Below are 18,704 nucleotides of genomic sequence, written 5' to 3' on the forward strand. Positions count from 1 at the left end.
TATATCTATACAATGGGATATAATTCAGCCACAAAAGAAAATGAAATACTGACACATACTACAATAAGCATGAGAGAGAGAGAGAGAGAGAGAGAGAGAGATGAATCTTGAAAACGTTGCAGTAAATAAAACAAAACAATCAAAAGACCACATATTATGTGATTTTATGCAGAATAGGCATATCTATAGAGACATAGTAATGGTTGATCAGTTCTGTGAATATACCAAAGCTCATTGAATTGTATACTGTAAATAAATGAATCATGTAACATATGAGGTAAGCCTCAATAAAGCTGTAACCAAAAAATGATGTTGAATATTTCAACATATAGAGGTGAAGAACAGTGGGAGGAAGTGGAACACAGGGAATCTGGGCTGAGAACAGCATGAGTAATGGTGCAGAGGTGGGACATGATCAAAGCATAAGGTATTTGTAAGTGATATGATTAGAAATTAACCTCAGGTAAGGCAATATGGTGGAGGGCTGTGGGGGCCCAACAGTCATGAAAGGTTGCACCTACAATTGGTCCAGAGACATAGGGTGGCGATCTGAACAACTGTAGTGACAATGGAAAGGAAAGGACACACCCAAGAAGTACTGTTGTAGTTGAGTTATTAGGACATTAATTTTATCTGCTGAAAGGGGGCTTAAATTATCGGGACTCATCCAGTTATTTCTGACTATACAGTTTTGAGTCTTAAGGCAGAAAAAAATAATGTTTAGCTTATAGAAATCAAAAGTTAGGACAAAGAGCTGATTTGGAGGGCAGGATGGTAATTTAGGTTTGGAGATACAGACCAGAGTTGGACAAAGTTCCAAGAGATGGACAAAGGCAGAACCCTGAAGAACACCTTCATTTCCTATCTGTGTAATGGACCTAATGACACTTACCTCATTCTAGTAATGTTTTAGTTTTATTGCTGTTATTTGAGTTTCTGGGTGGTTTGGGGGTGAATGGGGAATGGGAGAAACTGACATTTATTGAGTGTTTACTATGCATCAGGCACTCTGTTAAGTTTTTTCTTAATATATATTGTCTTATTGTTTCACAACAACCCCATGGAGTACATTCTACTTTTATTATCCTCAGAATTTGAAATGAGATTAGTTTGGTTAATGATTAAGTCTGCTTCCCTTTGTTATAAAGTATAAATGAGCAACATGTCTGAGAGCCTAAACCAGGGTCTGGCACTCATAGGTGCTTAACAAATATAAATTTTCTTTCCCAGATCTGCCCTCCATGGCTGCTGACCTTGTCTCAAAGTCGGATTTGAATTTCCTAACCAGCTTCTCTCCTTCCTCCTCCCAACATCTTTGGCACAATGGAGTTGTTACCTTAAAGCTGCATTTTTTTCTGCCACGGTAACCTCCATATCTCTAATGACTCCACTCCTTGTACATCTGTGTCTCCCCCTGCTTCCCTCCCTCCCACCCCACCGATATCCCTTTAGGCCTTTGCTGAACCAGTGGGGTTAAATAATGACAAATGTGCATTGCATTTGAGGCTACAGTTAAGTGCTCATTGGGAATTTGGTGGAGGCCCACACACCCATCTCATTTATAACTTACGTCACTGGAATCAATTGGGACTGCTAAAAACAGAAAGATTATGATCCCCCACCATCCTCTCCAACTAATCTCAAACACAAGAGAAGAAAACTGCAGAAGGCTCATCTCTGTAAGCTTTTACAATAGTAAATTGTAGCTCATCAGAGCCAATTCTTCAAGCCATTTGCTGTAATCTAAACCAGAGTTTCTCATCTCCCTTTTATGATCCCATGGTGGGGTTCTGTGGAGAGGTCCAGCAGTGTGTCCACATGTTATCGTTCTAATGAAAACAATCAGAGCCCAGGGCATATTAATCACCTGGCCTTATCATCCATTCAAGAGAAGTCTTATTAACCAAAAGGCATATGTTTTGTTCCTGAATTTCAGAGATAAAAACCCAAAGGAGATGAGAGAAGTGAACTAAAATTTCAGTTGCATTAGAATTTTGAAAATTATCTCATCAGTAGCTTCTTTAAATAAGCCTTCATAAGGAGCTGAAAATAAAATATTCAGCCCTAGATGTGGTTATGTTTCTTTTATTGTTTTTGTAATTCTCAAAATTTAACATGGGTTTTGGAATTCCAAGAGAACCAGAGTAACTTGAATCAGCTTTGTAACTGGAAATCACAAGGCCCAGCAGTGGTGGTCAATGACCACATTTGAATGGGCACTATGAGGAAACCACCATGGCATAGCCCCGTTTAAACACCTAGTTGTGTTTGGTTTAAAGGTGTCCAAAAATGGGAAACACCGTATAAACCATTTAAGGAACATGATTAGGTTGGAAGACTGGTAGGTGAGTTAAGGAATAGTCGTAAGCAATTGTGCAATGCTGATCACAAAAGGCAGGGAATTGGAAGCTGGGTATGTGAATTTCATGGCAGGGACCCCTTCTTGCAGACAAATTGTCAGAACAAAGATATGTGCACCATGCACTTCTATGACCTCTAGTTGTTCTCCAACTAAAATAAAGAGACATTCACGCAAAGGAAAGTTACATGAAAAATAGTTTTAGTGCCCTAGCCAGTTTGGCTCACTGGATAGAGGTCAGCCTTCAGACTGAAAGGTCCCGGGTACAATTCCAGACAAGGGCACATACCTTGGTTGCAGGTTCCCTGGCCCTGATCAGGGTGCATGCAGAGGCAACCAGTCGATGTGTCTCTCTTACATGGGTATTTCTCTGTCTCTCCCTTCCACTCTCTCTAAAAATCAATGGAAAAAGATCCTCAGGTGAGGATTAACCTAAATAAATAAATAAATAAATAAATAAATAAATAAATAAATAAATAAATTTAGTATCCATAAATAATTTTATCTTAATGAGGAATATGTTGTATTTGTAATTAATTCCCATAATATTCAAATGTTGTGTTTTCCTGTGGCTCCTCCTCATGCTTTAATTCACATCTGGACCCTGGCTTCTTGAAGGCCTGTGGCATATTCATTCATAAAACCAGAGGTGGACCAAGGCAAATTCTAGCTCTTCAACTCTATAAGGGTGTCCCAAAAATGTATACACACTTTGAATAATTATAAGTGCAGTGTTTATTCAAATACATTTCCTTTTCAAAACTGAGTTACCAGTTGTTAAAATGTGTATACATTTTCAGGGAAACCCTGCATTATCTTATGAGCTCAATGATATTATAACTTAACACCATCTTTAAGTTCAGATAAATGGAATGTCTTCTCTACATTTAATTGCCTAATTATACTGCCCACTTCAAATGTCTCCTCTTTAGAAGAAGGAATGCAAAATTTGACGCCGTAAGTTTTAGCAGGCATCACTCTTTATCTATGACTAGAGGCCCGGTGCACGAAATTCGTGCATGGGGGAAGGGGGTGTCCCTCAGCCCAGCCTGCACCCTCTCCAATCTGGGACCCCTCAAGGGATTTCCGACTGCCCGTTTAAGCCCGATCCCACTGGGATCGGGCTTAAACGGGCAGTCGGACATCCCTCTCACAATCCAGGATGGCTGGCTCCCAACTGCTCACCTGCCTGCCTTCCTGATTGCCCCTAACCACTTCTGCCTGCCTTCCTGATTGCCCCTAACTGCTTCTGCCTGCCAGCCTGATCACCCCCTAACCACTCCCCTGCCAGCCTGTTTTCCCCTAACTGCCCTCCCCTGCAGGCCTGGTTCCCCCCAACTGCTCTCCCCTGCAGGCCTGGGTCCCTCCCAACTGCCTTTCCCTGCAGGCCTGGTCGCCCCCAACTTCCCTCCTCTGCCGGCTTGGTCACCCCTAACTGCTCTCCCCTGCAGGCTTGATTGCCCCCAACTGCCCTCCCTTGCAGGCCTGGTCCCTCCCAACTGCCCTCCCATGCTGGCCTGATCGCCCACAACTGCCCTCCCTTGCAGGCCTGGTCCCTCTCAAATGTCCTCCCTTGCTGGCCATCTTGTGGTGGCCATCTTGTGTCCACATGGGGGCAGGATCTTTGACCACATGGGGACAGCCATCTTGTGTGTTGGAGTGATGGTCAATCTACATATTACTCTTTTATTAGATAGGATAGAGGCCTGGTGCATGGGTGGGGGCCAGCTGGTTTGCCCTGAAGGGTGTCCCGGATCAGGGTGGGGGTTCCCTTGGGGTGTGGGGCCACCTGGACGAGGGGCCTGTGGTGGTTTGCAGGCTGGCCACACCCCCTGGTGACCCAAGCGGAGGCCCTGGTATCTGGGATTTATTTATCTTCTACAATTGAAACTTTGTAGCCTTAAACGGAGGCCTGGGCCGGCCAGGGTGTGCGGAAAGCTTGGCTTCCTCCATCACCGGGGGCAACCCTAGCCTCCTGCTCTTTCCAGCCCCATGGCTGCTGCCATTTCTGTTTGGACTTACGTATCTTCTATCATTGAAACTTTGTAGCCTTGAGTGGTGGCCTAGGCCGGCAAGGGCAGGCGGAAAGCTTGGCTTCCTCCATTGCCGGGGAAACCCAAGCCTCCCTCCTGCTCTCTGTGGCCGTAGCCATATTTGTTGGGTTTATTTGTATATTCGCTCCTGATTGGCTGGTGGCCATGGCTGGTGGACGTGGCTTGTGGGTGTAGTGGAGTGATGGTTAATTTGCATATTACTCTTTTATTATATAGGATTAACTTTGTTCCCTGATGGCCAACAGGAGGAAAACAAGTCTGATTGCGATGACATGGCATCACTGGAAGCAGTTGCATTGTCCAAGAGCAAGTAGAATGCTCTGGACACATGGGTGGGGTACCCTCCTTCCTATGCCTCCATCTACTGCCTCAAGCATAACCTGGCTCTGCTCTCGGCTTTGTCCTTCACGCATCTCTGAGCCACAATGGGGCAATAACTGTCTGTAAACAAACACAGTAGGTCCAGGTAGTTTTCCTGGATGCTTCTCACTGTGTTTCTGTTTTCAGAGCAAAAAGACACTTTGTCCACAGTTTACAAAGGATTAATGTCCTTATGTTTCTCCAACTGCTGCTCCCCTAGAATCCTGGAAATATTTTCTTGTTGTATTAATGGCAGCTAAATGTTTCAAAACTAATACAATTACCCTAATAGGAATTGCTTTCAATTTATTTGTGAAGTGAGAATGCCCTGACATTGTTTCCCTCCCTTATAATTAGACATCTAGAGAGGCAGAGCCTGGCTTTTGTTTTCATAACAAATAAAGCTCTGCTTAATTTCTTCTAACACTTATAGGAGGACCTCAACAAGCCTGTAGCAATCAATACGATCTCACCTTTTCCCACCTATAAATCAGAGATAACAAAATTTGCCATGTCTCTGCTTTAAGCTCAGAATGAGGACAGAGTTGTGGGTCAGGGAATAAATTGCTGTATAAATGCAATACATTGATTTGTGGCCCATTCAGATTTGGTTGGGGAGGGGAAAAGGGTTAATTCAATTTTGCATTGTGTTTTCTTTCTTCCCCAGGCTGGTTATTGGAACACTGGGAATTCTGGCACTTGCTAAGCAAAAATTTAGCTTCTCTGAAATACCCACCAGGAACCTAAGGGAAGGCATCCCTAAGCTCAGATGAAGTTATGTCTGATGATGGAATGCAACAGAGATAGGAGGCCAGGCTATTCCTCCTGCCCCATCCCCACCCCAGCCTCTTCCCGCCAGACCACATATCCTGAGCAGAGGCCTCTTCCCATGGCAGTCGCTCCCTGATTCTACCCATGTAGGCCCTGGGCATCCCTCTCCCTTCCTGGTTCCCCATGCTCACACACTCTTCATTTATTCTTGCTGGATGTTTGGACCTCCACATCAACACACCTATTAACAACACAGATAATCCGTGTGTTAGATACTAAGAAGTCAGAAGAGCAATCAATAATATTTCCCCATGTCCAAGCACATCTTCTCTTCTAGTCTGCTCTATCTGTAGTCAAAGATAATTTGCTCAGTCCCATGGGGTTTCATTCCCAGCACACCTGTGAGCACACATGCACATACCTGCACATTTTTCATTGAAAGCTGATTCCCAGCACTAGGATTTTCAGGGACTGTGCCCACCTCCTCTGTTTCTCATAACCCCCTAACATCAAAGAGCAAAGGCCCTATTTCCAATCTTCCCAGCTTTACTTAGGCATTCTTTCTGAGGACCCACCCAAGTTGCTCCACCCTTTGCCTAGAGAGACCAACCTTGGGAGTTGTAGGACCCAGAGCACCCAGGGGCAGATGCGGTGGATGGTGGCGCAGTAGATAGGCACTCCATGGAGCAGGAGCAGCAGCAGTGCAGCCTCGGGGCAAAGGGGTGTGGTGAGGCAGGAACTGCAGACACATTCAGGTGAGATTGTGGCCTGAGGACCAGGCTTGATCAGGATTGCCTCTGGAATAGCAGCTAGAAGTCTTGCAGCAACAGGAAGAGTAAAGACAATGTGTTATAAAGTGCAATGTCCAGGTAGACAGCTACTGGAGGACAAGAAATCGGATGGCTCTCAGAAGCTGTGGTCTATAGCGAATCTAATGAAAAGGGCCAAACGAGGAAGGTGCCTACAGAGATCCATCAGAGTTAGGAGACAGGATTTTGGGACTTAGATAAGCCCTTTCTTCATCTGCTAAAATGTTCAGGCCTGGAATCCTGGGATCGAAACGCTTGCCTCCATTTACATTGGTAGCATTTCATTTCCTTGGCCGTTAGTCCATTTCTTTCAGAGCCAACACTGGTTGCACGTTAGAATCACCCCAGTGGCAGATTTAAAAATACCGATACCTGGGTCTCACTCCTACCCCCAGATTTTAACTTAATTGGTCTAGGAAGTAGCTTCGGGCATCTGTATTGTTAACCAGCCCCCAACCACCCCACCACCCACCACCACCCGGCTCAGTGATTCCAGAATTCAGGCAGAGTTCAGAATCACTGCTTTAGAAATTGTCAACTACACTTACCTGGACTTGGAAGTTGTGATTAGGGTTCCTTAGCCATCTGTGGGCAGGCGAGAACGAGAACGGCACCATGACCCTGGAGCTGGACATGGTGGCAAAGGGATCACTGAGCCCATGGCAGAGGAAACACAGAGTGATGTTGAAAGGGCTTCTGTGATGCTCGACCCATCTCGTCAGATCGTTTTCCTCTGAGCAGTGGTTCTCAGTTCTCAAACTTCGGCAGTTCAGCAGCATCTGAGTCATCTGGAGGCTCGAGCTGGTAACACAGAACCTGCGGGGCCCACCATAGGAGTTCTGTTTTGGTAGTTTGGGTGGGAAGCTATAATTTGCATTTCTGACACATTCCCAGATGCTGCTGCTGGTCCAGGGGCCGCACTTTGAGAAGCACTTCTCTAGAGAAGGTTCCCCTCCATCTAGCCCTTGGTCTTGTTTTCCCTGATTAAGAGTGGTTTCTTTACAGCTGGCAGAGAGCCTTCCCAGGTGACCACACACAGGGAGCATCAGTCATCCACGCAGACAGGGCAGCATGGCGTTGTCTGCTCCCACAGGTGCTGCAGCCATGCAGTGATGACCCGCAATGCTCACTGGGAACCGGGTTTCCCGTGGTGTCATTAACCAGCTAGGAACCTGCACAGCAAGAAATGCCCATTTGTCTCAAGAACATTTCCTCCTATGGTCACAAATGGTTTCCAGTCGTGAAGAAAACTCAGGAGACATGTGGGAAGAAAAATTGCCAATTCCATGGCTGTAGTCTCAGTCCATCCTAAAAATCAAATTGAACAGAAAACTAGAGAAATCATTTGGCTCCTCTCTACCCATTCTTGCACTCCTCTTTGGAATAAATGGATTTTTCCAAATTTCTCATTCTCAATATTTGCAAAGAAACTAACCCTTGAGAAATAAGAGGAGTCCTTAGAGAGGTTTCAAACATCTTTATTGATATACTAAAGGCCTGGTGCACAAATTTGTGCACATGTGAGGTCCAGCCAGCCAGGCCCCATCAGGGCTGATCAGGGCCAGGCTGGCCAGGGGAGGGGCAGGGGGAAGTTGGCCGGCCAGCCCCGCCCCCGATTGGGCCAGTTGGCTGGCTGCAGCGTACATCATAGTGATAGGTTGTTCGTATCGTCCCATCACTTGGCTTTTATATATATAGATAAGTAGTCAATTTCTGTTTTCTTTTCTCACAAACACAAACATCTCATCATTCATTTTTAATTATTGGCTTTTTTTTTCTTTACATTGAAACACATTTTGGAAATGGAAAGGCAGTGCTGCTAATTTTCCCCAGCTTCAGCGAAGAACATGTAACAGCCGGAACAATGATCTGAACTCTGATAGCTCTTCCACAGTCACCTCTTTACAAAGGTTCAGTTTAGCCTACTGATACCTCAGCCCAGGTGAGGACCAGGAACATCTGCATGCTTGCAGCCCACGTCCGTGCTGAAGCTTTAGTAGTGGACTAAATCCAAAACCTGGGGTTGCAAATGTCAGGTTATGTCCCTGGTTCCCTGTAGCTCAGTGTATCCTGAAATCTACAGCATGGAATCTTATTTCACAAATGTTGGGTATTTGTGTGTCATGGACACATAACTTTGAAAACACAGAGTTAAAGTTCATCATGTCAATTTCTTTATTTCAGGACTTCTCAGAACTTTGAATATACTAATGTGCATGGTGAATTTTCAAGAAGGAGGTTTATTGGACTTTAGGAAATGTATTTGATCATAGAAAAAATGTAGGGGAGCTTCTCTTGGGACATCTGTGAGGAATTGCTGTGGGGGGAAAAATAGGCAATGTCTAGTCTCTTCTCCCATTAATTCTACATTCCAAGTCTCAAATTTCTGCTATGTGGGAATGAGTCTTAACTAACCCACCGAACTCAGGGGTGAGACTGGAGCCAACCACAGCCATGTATCAATGACTAAGAAGCAAAGTGCTGTGAGCCTTGTGAATGTTCCTCCCACTCCCTCCCCATCACCTCTCTGGGGTAAGAAAGTGATTCTGGTGAAAAAGGATAACCAAGAGAGGACTTTAAAACACTAAGTTCCAACTTTTATAGGCATATTTTAAACATTTCTTTCACTACCTTACATGTAAAGTATTTGGGTAGAATACTCTTGCCAAGAGAGCTGTTTTGCCTGGAGACAGAGGACAGAGCATCTTGGAGGAAATCATTTTTTCTCAAAAAACACCAGCCATTCCATGTGTAAATGGTATTCAAACAGCCCAGAATCAGAGACTGTGCTGCCTCCTCTATCTACTGACTTCCCCCACTTGCTTCCTGTGATATACATCTAGTGTGACATCTGGCCAAATCCATCAATGTGAAATGTTCTTGCTATCAGTTGTGTTGTTTTCTAACATTTTAAATGCTTTAATGTTCTAAAACTTTATTATCCTATGTAATCCTATATAATAAAAGGCTAATATGCAAATTGTCCCTACGGGCAGGAGTTCAACCAATCAGGAGTTAGACGTGCACTGGCCATCAGGGGGCGGCATGGAACATGGCGGGCATCAGCGGCAGGGCAGGCAGCTGGGGGGAGGGAGGCCCCCTGGACAGCAGCCACGAGGGACCTTACCCATGCACAATTTTCATGCACTGGGCCTCTAATATATTATATTATATTATACTAGAAGCCTGATGCATGAAGATTCATGCTAGAATGGGCCTTCCTTTCCCTGGATGCTGGCACCGCCTTTCCGCTCTGGCCCAGCCCCAAGCCGCCTCTTTCTGCTCCAGCCCCGCCTTCCCATGCTGCCCAGAAGCCCTGAGAGGCCAGGGGTGGGGTGAAACGCCTGCGTCATCACCATGGCGACAATGCAAGTGTCCCACCCGCCCCCAGTTGCTCGGCGCCTGTGTGTGCAAATTAACTGCCATCTTTTTGGGTTAATTTGCATACTCACTCTGATTGGCTGTGAGCATAGTGGCGGTATGGTCAATTTACATGCTTGTCTATTATTAGGTAAGATTATATTATATTATATTAATTATATTAATTATATTATAGTATAGTATAGTATAGTATAGTATAGTATAGTATAGTATATTATACTAGAGGCCCAGTGCACTAAATTATGCACAGGTAGGGTCCCTAGGCCTAGCTGGCGATCAGGGCCTGCAGGGGTCTTCCTTGCCCCGGCTGCCGGCTGCTGGCTGGGGCCTTCCTTCGTTCTGTGTTACCCCCTGGAGGTCAGCATATGTCATAGCAATCGGTTGAACTCCCGGTTGCTCGAACTCCCAAAGAGACAATGCATATTATCCTTTTATTATATAGGATTATATTATATTAATTATATGTTACATTGATTATATATTACTATGTATTATATGATTTAAGTAGATAGTTATATCATTTAATATTCACAATAATGTTATACTTATAAAGTAAACATTGTCAATAGTCCTCTTTTATAGGTGACAAAACCAACCTGTGATGAAATTAAGGAACTACCCTAGGTCACACAATTAGTATAGCCAGAGCCAGGACTTAAAATGAAATCCACCTGAAACCAATGCTCATGTTCTTCACCACCACCTTCATAATTACCTTCATAAATATTGAATTGAAAAAAAGGGAAAATAAAACATTTAAGATAATTTTTTTAAACAAAACCTCAAAATACTTATAACTTAACCCATCATTGAAAACTGGAAAGAAATGTATTCTCATAGCACAAGAACACTCAGTGAACACACAAGAATGGGTGAGAAATGTTTAGAGTGTTTATCATCTGCAAGTAATCACATCTCACAGATTTTACAGCAAATAAATAAACAGCTCTACAGTTAAAACCTCACAATTTAGACCCGTGGTCGGCAAAATGTGGCTCGCGAGCCACATGTGGCTCTTTGGTATTTTGTGGAAGAGCCCCTTGAGTGTGGCTCTTCCACAAAATACCACAGCCTGGCTGAGTCTATTTTGAAGAAGTGGCATTAGAAGAAGTTTAAGTTTAAAAAATTTGGCTCTCAAAAGAAATTTCAATCGTTGTACTGTTGATATTTGGCTTTGTTGACTAATGAGTTTGCCGACCACTGATTTGGACTGTCACTCTTCACATGTACATTTGTACAGATATACCCTAAACTCTCAGAATCAGGGGGTTTCAAAGAAAAACTGCAAAGGACCTTTAGCAATGTTTATTTCTAGGCCACCTGATTGATGAAAAAGAGAGATCTTTATGATTAGTAAAATGAAATTAATTTTCAAGTATGGTTTGTAAAGCACACTCATTTGTACCAATTAACTTCATTATTCTATTTGAAAGATTTCTCTTCCTCACTGTATTCCAATCTTCTCTTAAGTTTTAAGTCTGAGCAATCTTTACTGCCTTATTTCCAGTTAAGATTGCAATAATTTGTCATTGGTGTGCAGACACTTTCTTAACTATTCCTGTGTTGCAAATAAAAGAGCCAGTGCGGCTCGGAGGTTATCTCTAGGGCCCTGCAAAGCCAAGCACTATAAAATAGTTAGACATTAAAGATGCGAAGAAAATCCCATAAAACACCACATAAAAGTGTGTCTTGCCTTGTCATTTATATGGAAAGATGGTGCAGTGCAATCTTTCCAGTCAAAGACTATTTTGAATTAAAGTTTCAATCAGAACAGGAGCAAGAAGAGGTTTCCCTCTTTCTTTTTGACCCTCTTTTTTTGCTTGTAAAACTGCCGAAGTAAAAATCATGTGCTGTGTTGGCTTTCGATTGGCCTTTCTCTCTCTCTCTCTCTCTCTCTCTCTCTCTCTCTCTCTCTCTCTCTCTCTCTCTCTCAGCAAAACCTGCCCTTTCTACCTCATATTTCAAAAAAAAAAAAAAAAAAATAAGCAAGCTGAGCTAAATCAGTCTTCTGACTTTTGGAGAAATAACTTTTATTGGTTGGTTTAGGCTTACAATTAGACTTATAACTAGAAAAAAATCTGAGAAATACAGCTGTTTGTACTTGCTGGAAGAGTTGTAGGTTTAACTGCTCAAAGGAGTTGATTTTTTTTTTTATTTTTTAAAGACTGCGTTTCACTGAGGGCATAAAGGGTGGTCATGCAATCATTCTGGTCAAGAGTGTGAATTGAGCTCTGCCAGGCAGCAATTGGTGTGACCACCAAAGTAACAGTGAAGGGTGCCATCCAGGTTGGTAGGAGACAAATTCCAGGTATCATAGTTTTAATCCCACAATGCCCCAGGATATTTGTGTCACGGGGAGTCGGATATCGCATCCAGGAGTAAGGAACACGGACACTGAGCTCTGGTGCTAGGGTGGATGTCTTTTCCATGTAGCTGAGACCACCTTTCCACGTGTCCCAGTGTGGGAGCAGATGCTGCCAGTGCCCTCCTTTCTAGTCCCTGACCTATCATCTCTGCACATGCCAATCTGACAGCTTCCGATCACAAAGACCTATGACTCGAGTTATCTTTCTAGTTATCTGAACCTTCCTGGAAAGTTGGGCATTTCAGGGAGTTAAATCCACCCCCAGAGGCCCTCAAGCAATAACTGATTGGAGTTCATAGATTCCTAGCTCCACAGGCCCTTGGGTGGAATAATGCTGACACATCTGCCACACTGTCTCCCGAGTTCCCAGCAGGAATGGATCTCAGAGACCCTAGTGATAAACTGCTCAATAGCACATCCTTTATTTGCTTCCTGTTCTTTCCATCTCATAGCTATACTCTTTACTGATGTGTCTTAGGACTGCCTTCCAGATAAGCTTCTTTGTATCCCCAGAAACCAATCCAGAGACAGGTGCCCAAGTGACAGAGAAAAGGTAGAAATCAGAAACTAGACGCAACACAAGATCCTAAAAGCACTGCACTGCCAATGACCCTATTTTTATGGCCCAAACTCCTTAGGACAGATGTTGTAAAACATGATGTTCTGCAGGAACTAGGTTTTGTTCTGTGGATTACCAAGATCCATTTTCTGAGCCATGCCCCACCCTGGCAATCAGATGGAAAGAGTGTCTGTCATTTAGGGAAAACCTAAATGACAATGAGCCATGGAGGCCAGCCAGGTGTTGCAAGTATCATGATGGCTGACTAAGATGACCTCCCCTGTGCCAGGTAAGTGTATTGGCTCTGTTATGAGGGGCAGGTGGAGTGCATTCAAGAATGAGAACTGTCAAATTTTCGGAAGGAGGTGTCTGGGTGAGCTCTGAGCAATGTGTTTTGTGAGCCCTTTGATAGTCAGGAGTTTCTCATCCTACATCTGGTTTGCTTCTCAGTCTGAGTAAAACCAGCCATGGATAGCTTGACAAGGTAAGTGCCTGCGAGACCCAGCAGACTCAGAAGTAGGACATGAATTGAGGTAGATTCAGAGGTAAACCTATGGAAACCTTCAAAAAGAGAACCTGTGTTCTAACAGTAATTGAGTGGTTGGGACTGGCATAGAGCAAGCAGAAACCCATAGGAACAGGCCTGTGTTCAACCACCTCCAACATGACAGGTGACAGAGGAAGACAGAGAACAAGATCCTGTGGGGAGCCTTGAGGCATTGGTATGGCTTCAGAAACCTCTTGGGCTGTTTGAGAAATCAAAAGAAAGTCAGTGTAGCAAGAACACAAGAAAGTCAGTGTAGCAAGAAAAGAAAAAATGAATGAGAGGGATATTGACAAAAAATGATGTGCAAAGTAAGACAAGAACCAGATCATTTAATTACTCGCAAGCCATGGTAAGGAGTTTTGATCTCTTCTAATTGTAACAGGACACCATCTTCTTTTTAAGTAAAGAACGATATATTCAGATTTGAATTTTAGGAGACCACTTTGGTTGCTAGCAGGAGAATGGGATGATCATATTTATTGACCATACTAGAAAATATACTAAATGTTCTTTATGCTTATTTTACATAATCTTTACCACATCTCTATGAAGCAGGTCCTTTTATCATTCATGTGGCTCAAAGAGAATGATCCAGCCCCGGGTCAACCACTAGTAAGTGATGGAGGTGGGATATGAATCCAGATGTAGCTGACCTCAAAGACTGGGCTCTAAGTATACATCAAGGTACTCTTGAGGACCTCAATGTAAATTCTCTCTCTCCCAACTCATCACTCAATGTTTGTTGATATTCCTGTGGGCCAATAATTCATACCACAGGATCCTTTATCAGCTCAATTGCTGCCCAGTGTGATTTGGGGCTTTGTTTAGGAGTCCCACTTACATAGGGTTGCAGGTGTGCCTCCTTCTATCCATGAATCTTTAATACCTGTTTATAAATTGCACTACTTTCTCAGTGTTTTGAGGGCAGGTTGGGGAGACAGCAGGGCATAGCCTAGGCCAGTAAACTTGGAGCCCTTGATGTTGGGTTTTGACTGGTTCCTTAGCAGTGTCCTTATGAAACCCTATCAGGGTTTTATGTGGTTTCTCAAGTGGACATTTGCCCAGACAAATCTTTGCTTGCACAAACATAGAGGATTAAAGTGTACCTTGGGACATCTATCCCTGCTTCTTGAAGACATACTTTTTCCCCTCTATTACATGTATCAGCTCTGTACTTAAATCTCTGGGAAGAAAGATTCCATGATTTTTGCATTACAGGACAGTAGTTACATTTTGTATTTATAAAAAGATTCCTGTTACCCAAATGCCACCCAGAAGTAAGCAAACCGTTGTGCACATTAAAAGGGAATTAATTAGAGGAAATATTTTAATATTGCTATTTGCCCTTTTCTGTAATAGAAGTGTCAGAGATGAAAGAAAATTAGTAAAATGTATATGAAAATCTTCCTCCTGTCAGAGTCTGGGGTGCACCACAAGACCCAGAGTCAAGTCCCTGCCCACCTGTGTGCACCTCGAAATCCCACAAGACCCAGACCCGGCCAGCCCCACCCCCATTGGGTGAGATCCAGACCTGGCCGGCCCCACCCCCATCAAGCCCTGCCAGGTGGGGGGCACAGCCTCAGATCCCCTGCCTGGTGCTGGGTGGAGGGGTGCAGCCTCAAGTCCCCCGTCAAGCCTCACTGGGCAGGGGGTATAGCCTCAGGTCCCCAGGCACATGCTGAGTGTGGGGGGGGGCACAGCCTCAGGTCCCCTGGCACACCCTCAGGTCCCCCAACCTGGCGCTGGGGCAGGGGGCAGGGGGCATGGCCTGAGGTCCCCCAGCCCGGTGCCAGGGCGGGGGGGTGCGGCCTAAGGTCCCCTGGCCCCAGGGTGAAGGGCGTGGCCCGAGGTCCCCGGCCTGGTATCAGGCCAGGGGTCACAGCCTGAGATCCCCAGTCAAGCCCTGCTGGGCGGGGGGGGCAGTCTCAGGTCCCCTGGCCCAGCTCCATGCAGCCTCAGGTCCCTGCTGATCGCTCGTTATGGGAACCCCACCTCCGCTGTGGGCGCAACCATCTTGTGACAGCGTGGTGGTTAATTTGCATATTATCTCTTTATTATATAGGATGTCAAATTCTTCACAAGTTAATAATCTGTAGTAATCAACACAAACTGAGACAGCTTCCTGACCCCTAGTGGTGATTCATTCTTCTTAGCATGTTCACCCTTCTTGTAAAAAACTCTGTCCCCTGGTCACAAGTGTCCCACCCCTGATACCATGTCCTAGTTTGAGAAATGAATGGGTGGTTCAAGCCTGTCCAATCAGAGTTCCTCCTCAGATGTTTTTCTCATTAAACCAGAAGAAAGAAGCCTTCTCCACTCATGGAGGAATTAAGATATGCATCTGGATATGCTGGAGTCCTATTACCCACCCTGCAATTGGGCAGCATTGTGACAATGTAGCCACAGGCAGGGGGTAGCAGAGAAGTGAAGCTGACAGTCTTCCTGCTTCTTTAGATGGTTAATACCCCTCCTCTAGGTTTGGTCAAGTGAGTTACTAAATTTTTCTTCTTTTTTTTTTTTTTTCAGAAACAGTGCCCCATTTCTCATTTGTTGCTAATGAGATAGATGAACTGTGTCATTCATTCTATATCAATATCTGAGACCTTAGCCTTTTTTCTTTTTGCATATTTTATTTTGTCTTTTTAAATTTAGTTGTTTTTTTTTTTTTTAATTTTATATTCCTATCTCCCACCCCCACCCTTTGGCAACCATCAGCTTGTTCTTTATATCTCTGAGCCTGTTTCTGTTTTATTTTGTTTATTCATTTATTTCTTTTTAGATTCCACATACAAGTAAAATCATATAATGAATCTGTCTTTCTCTGTTTGACCTATTTGACTTAGCATAATACCTTCTAGGTCTATACATGTTACAAATGGCAAAATGTCATTTTTATTACAAAATAATACTCTATTGTATATATAGACCACATCTTTATTCATTCATCTATTGAAGGGATATCTAGGTTGTTTCTATATTTTGGTTATTACTAGTAATACTGCCGTGAACATAGAGGTGCATGGATCTTTTCAATTAGTGTTTTTGTTTCCTTCAGATAAATACCCAGAAGTGGAATTGCTGGATCATATGGCAGCTCTATTTTTATTATTATTATTATTATTTTTTTTAGGAATCTCTATACTGTTTTTTCTCTTCCTTCTTTAAACTGCTTTTATTTCTGATGACAGCCAACCTCTCTTGGAATAACAAAGAAATACAATGGAGAGAGAGTAGACAGAAACATCCCTATATGATGAGCCACCATAACCATAGATGTGACAATTAGTCCAGCACTAACAGACACCAAAGGAAAGAGCAGACGAGCTGAAAGGCAGACACAGTGTGTAATTCCACAGTGCCTTCCTGGATGCTTATAATACCCATCCCGTATCTTGGCCAAAAGTTGTATGTATAATAGACTGTTTAGGTAAGGGATGAAATATTTAACATTTAGAAATATTTAAATCCAGACATGAATTTTTTCTTTAACTCAAGTGTTTGAAGTACTGGATTCACTTATTAAGAGCCACATATGAAATTCCACATAAAGTATTTTAGAAAGAGGCTACCATATAGAATTTAGAATGTCTTCCAACATTGTAAAATTATTTTCTCCTGCAGACACTAGCTTCTATTCCAAATACAAACACTTGGATAAGCATAGATTCCCATTTTCTCTTTCCCATTTTCCTCCTCTTGTTTGATTTTTTTCCTCTTTCCATTGTTTGGGTTATTTGGCCCCCACTTGCCCTACCTTTAACATTGCCCATATCCTTGTCCTCAGGAAAGAGGGTTTAATCGAAGACAATTTAGTTCAAACTGCAGGGAGTCTGCTTTCTAGGAGTTCATCTCCTGTGCTTTAGGGAAAGCCAAGAGCCCAGCTCTCACCCTAGGAACTGGAGAGGCAGATCCACGAGTTAACAGGATCTCTGATAAGTCTTAACTCTAGTCAATACTTGGTCCTCCCAGGGTGGCGGCTCTGCCACAGTCTTGCTAGCCTCTCACAGAAGAGAAATCCCTTGAGTAAGTTTTGTTCCGCAGCTGGAGCCTTGCTACCAGACTTCCCTACCCCAACTCCAGGCTCTCCAAAAGCTATGCTTATATAATACTGTAGTCTATTAAGTGTATAATAACATTATGTCTAAAAAAACAATATGCATACCTTAAAAAATATTTTATTGCTAAAAAATGCTAACCATCAGCTGAGCCTGCTGGAGAATGGCACCAATAGACTGGTTCATTGCAGGGTTGCCACAACCTTTAATTTGCGAAAAACAGAATGTCTATGAGGCACACTAAAGCAAAGCAATAAAACCATGTTCACCTATATATACATGTATCATGTCAACACCTTGTGTATCTTAAACTTACACAATGTTACATGTCAGTTATATCTCACTAAAAAGAAAACTTTAAATCACACACTGTAAAATATTTATAGTCTAAATAGATTTTTGTATTGTACAAGGACAAAGGAAAAATGGTTTATCTTAAGGAAAAAACAAATTGAAAAATGCATAACAACATAAATATGGCCAAAGACTATGGAAAGATAATTGACAAAAGAAACTCAAATGAGCAATAAACATATCAAAAATGTTCAACATCAGATTCAAAAATTAAAATCATGAGATGCCCTTTTCATTTATCATATTGGCAAGATTAAACATATCCTCAGTCTTGATTTAAGAATCTTTCTAGGAAACTGTGGTCTCGTTGTTGGAAACAAAATGAATTACAACCTTCTCTTTAGAAGCCAGTTCAGCAAAATGTAAAAAAAAAAAAAAAAAAAAAAAAAAAAAGCCTTAAATTATGAGTAGAATCTAGGCAGAAAATTTAATTTTTGTTAAGGAAATAAATACTTGCATGAACAAACTTTTATCTATATGTATAAATATAGTGGCATTATTTAGAATAGTATAGGAAGGAAAACAAACCCCATGTCCATCAACAGTGGATGGTCTGTGTCATTTTTTTGCATGTCCATGTGATAGAAGACATAGTGCCATTAGAAATCACATGCTATACGAATGTGGAAAAATTGTTATAGTATCTTGCTATGTGGATAAATCAAGTGTGAAAATAATATGGATTATTTAATTATAATTAATCTTTTTTCATTGTTAATCCTCAACTAAGGATAGTTTTCCATAGATTTTTTTTTTCTAGAGAGAATGGAAGGGAGAGGGAGAGACAGAGAGGGAAACATCAATGTGAGAGAGACACATCTGCCTCCCACATGTGCCCTGACCAGGGCCAGGGATTGCATCTTCAAGTGAGATAGATGCCCTTGACTGGAATTGAACCTGGGACCCTTCAGCACATGAGCTGACATTCTATCCACTGAGCCAAATGGGCTAAGGCATTATTAATTATTTTTGAGAGTTGTACAGGTGCATAGGACAGAATATTAAAATATGACAAAATGAAAAGTAATTAGTAGCTATTTCTGGGTCATCACATTTGGAGAGATTTCTATTTTCTCTTTTGTGCTTTTCT

Source organism: Plecotus auritus (assembly GCF_963455305.1).
Source record: "Plecotus auritus genome assembly, chromosome: 7".
Taxonomy (NCBI): Eukaryota; Metazoa; Chordata; class Mammalia; order Chiroptera; family Vespertilionidae; genus Plecotus; species Plecotus auritus.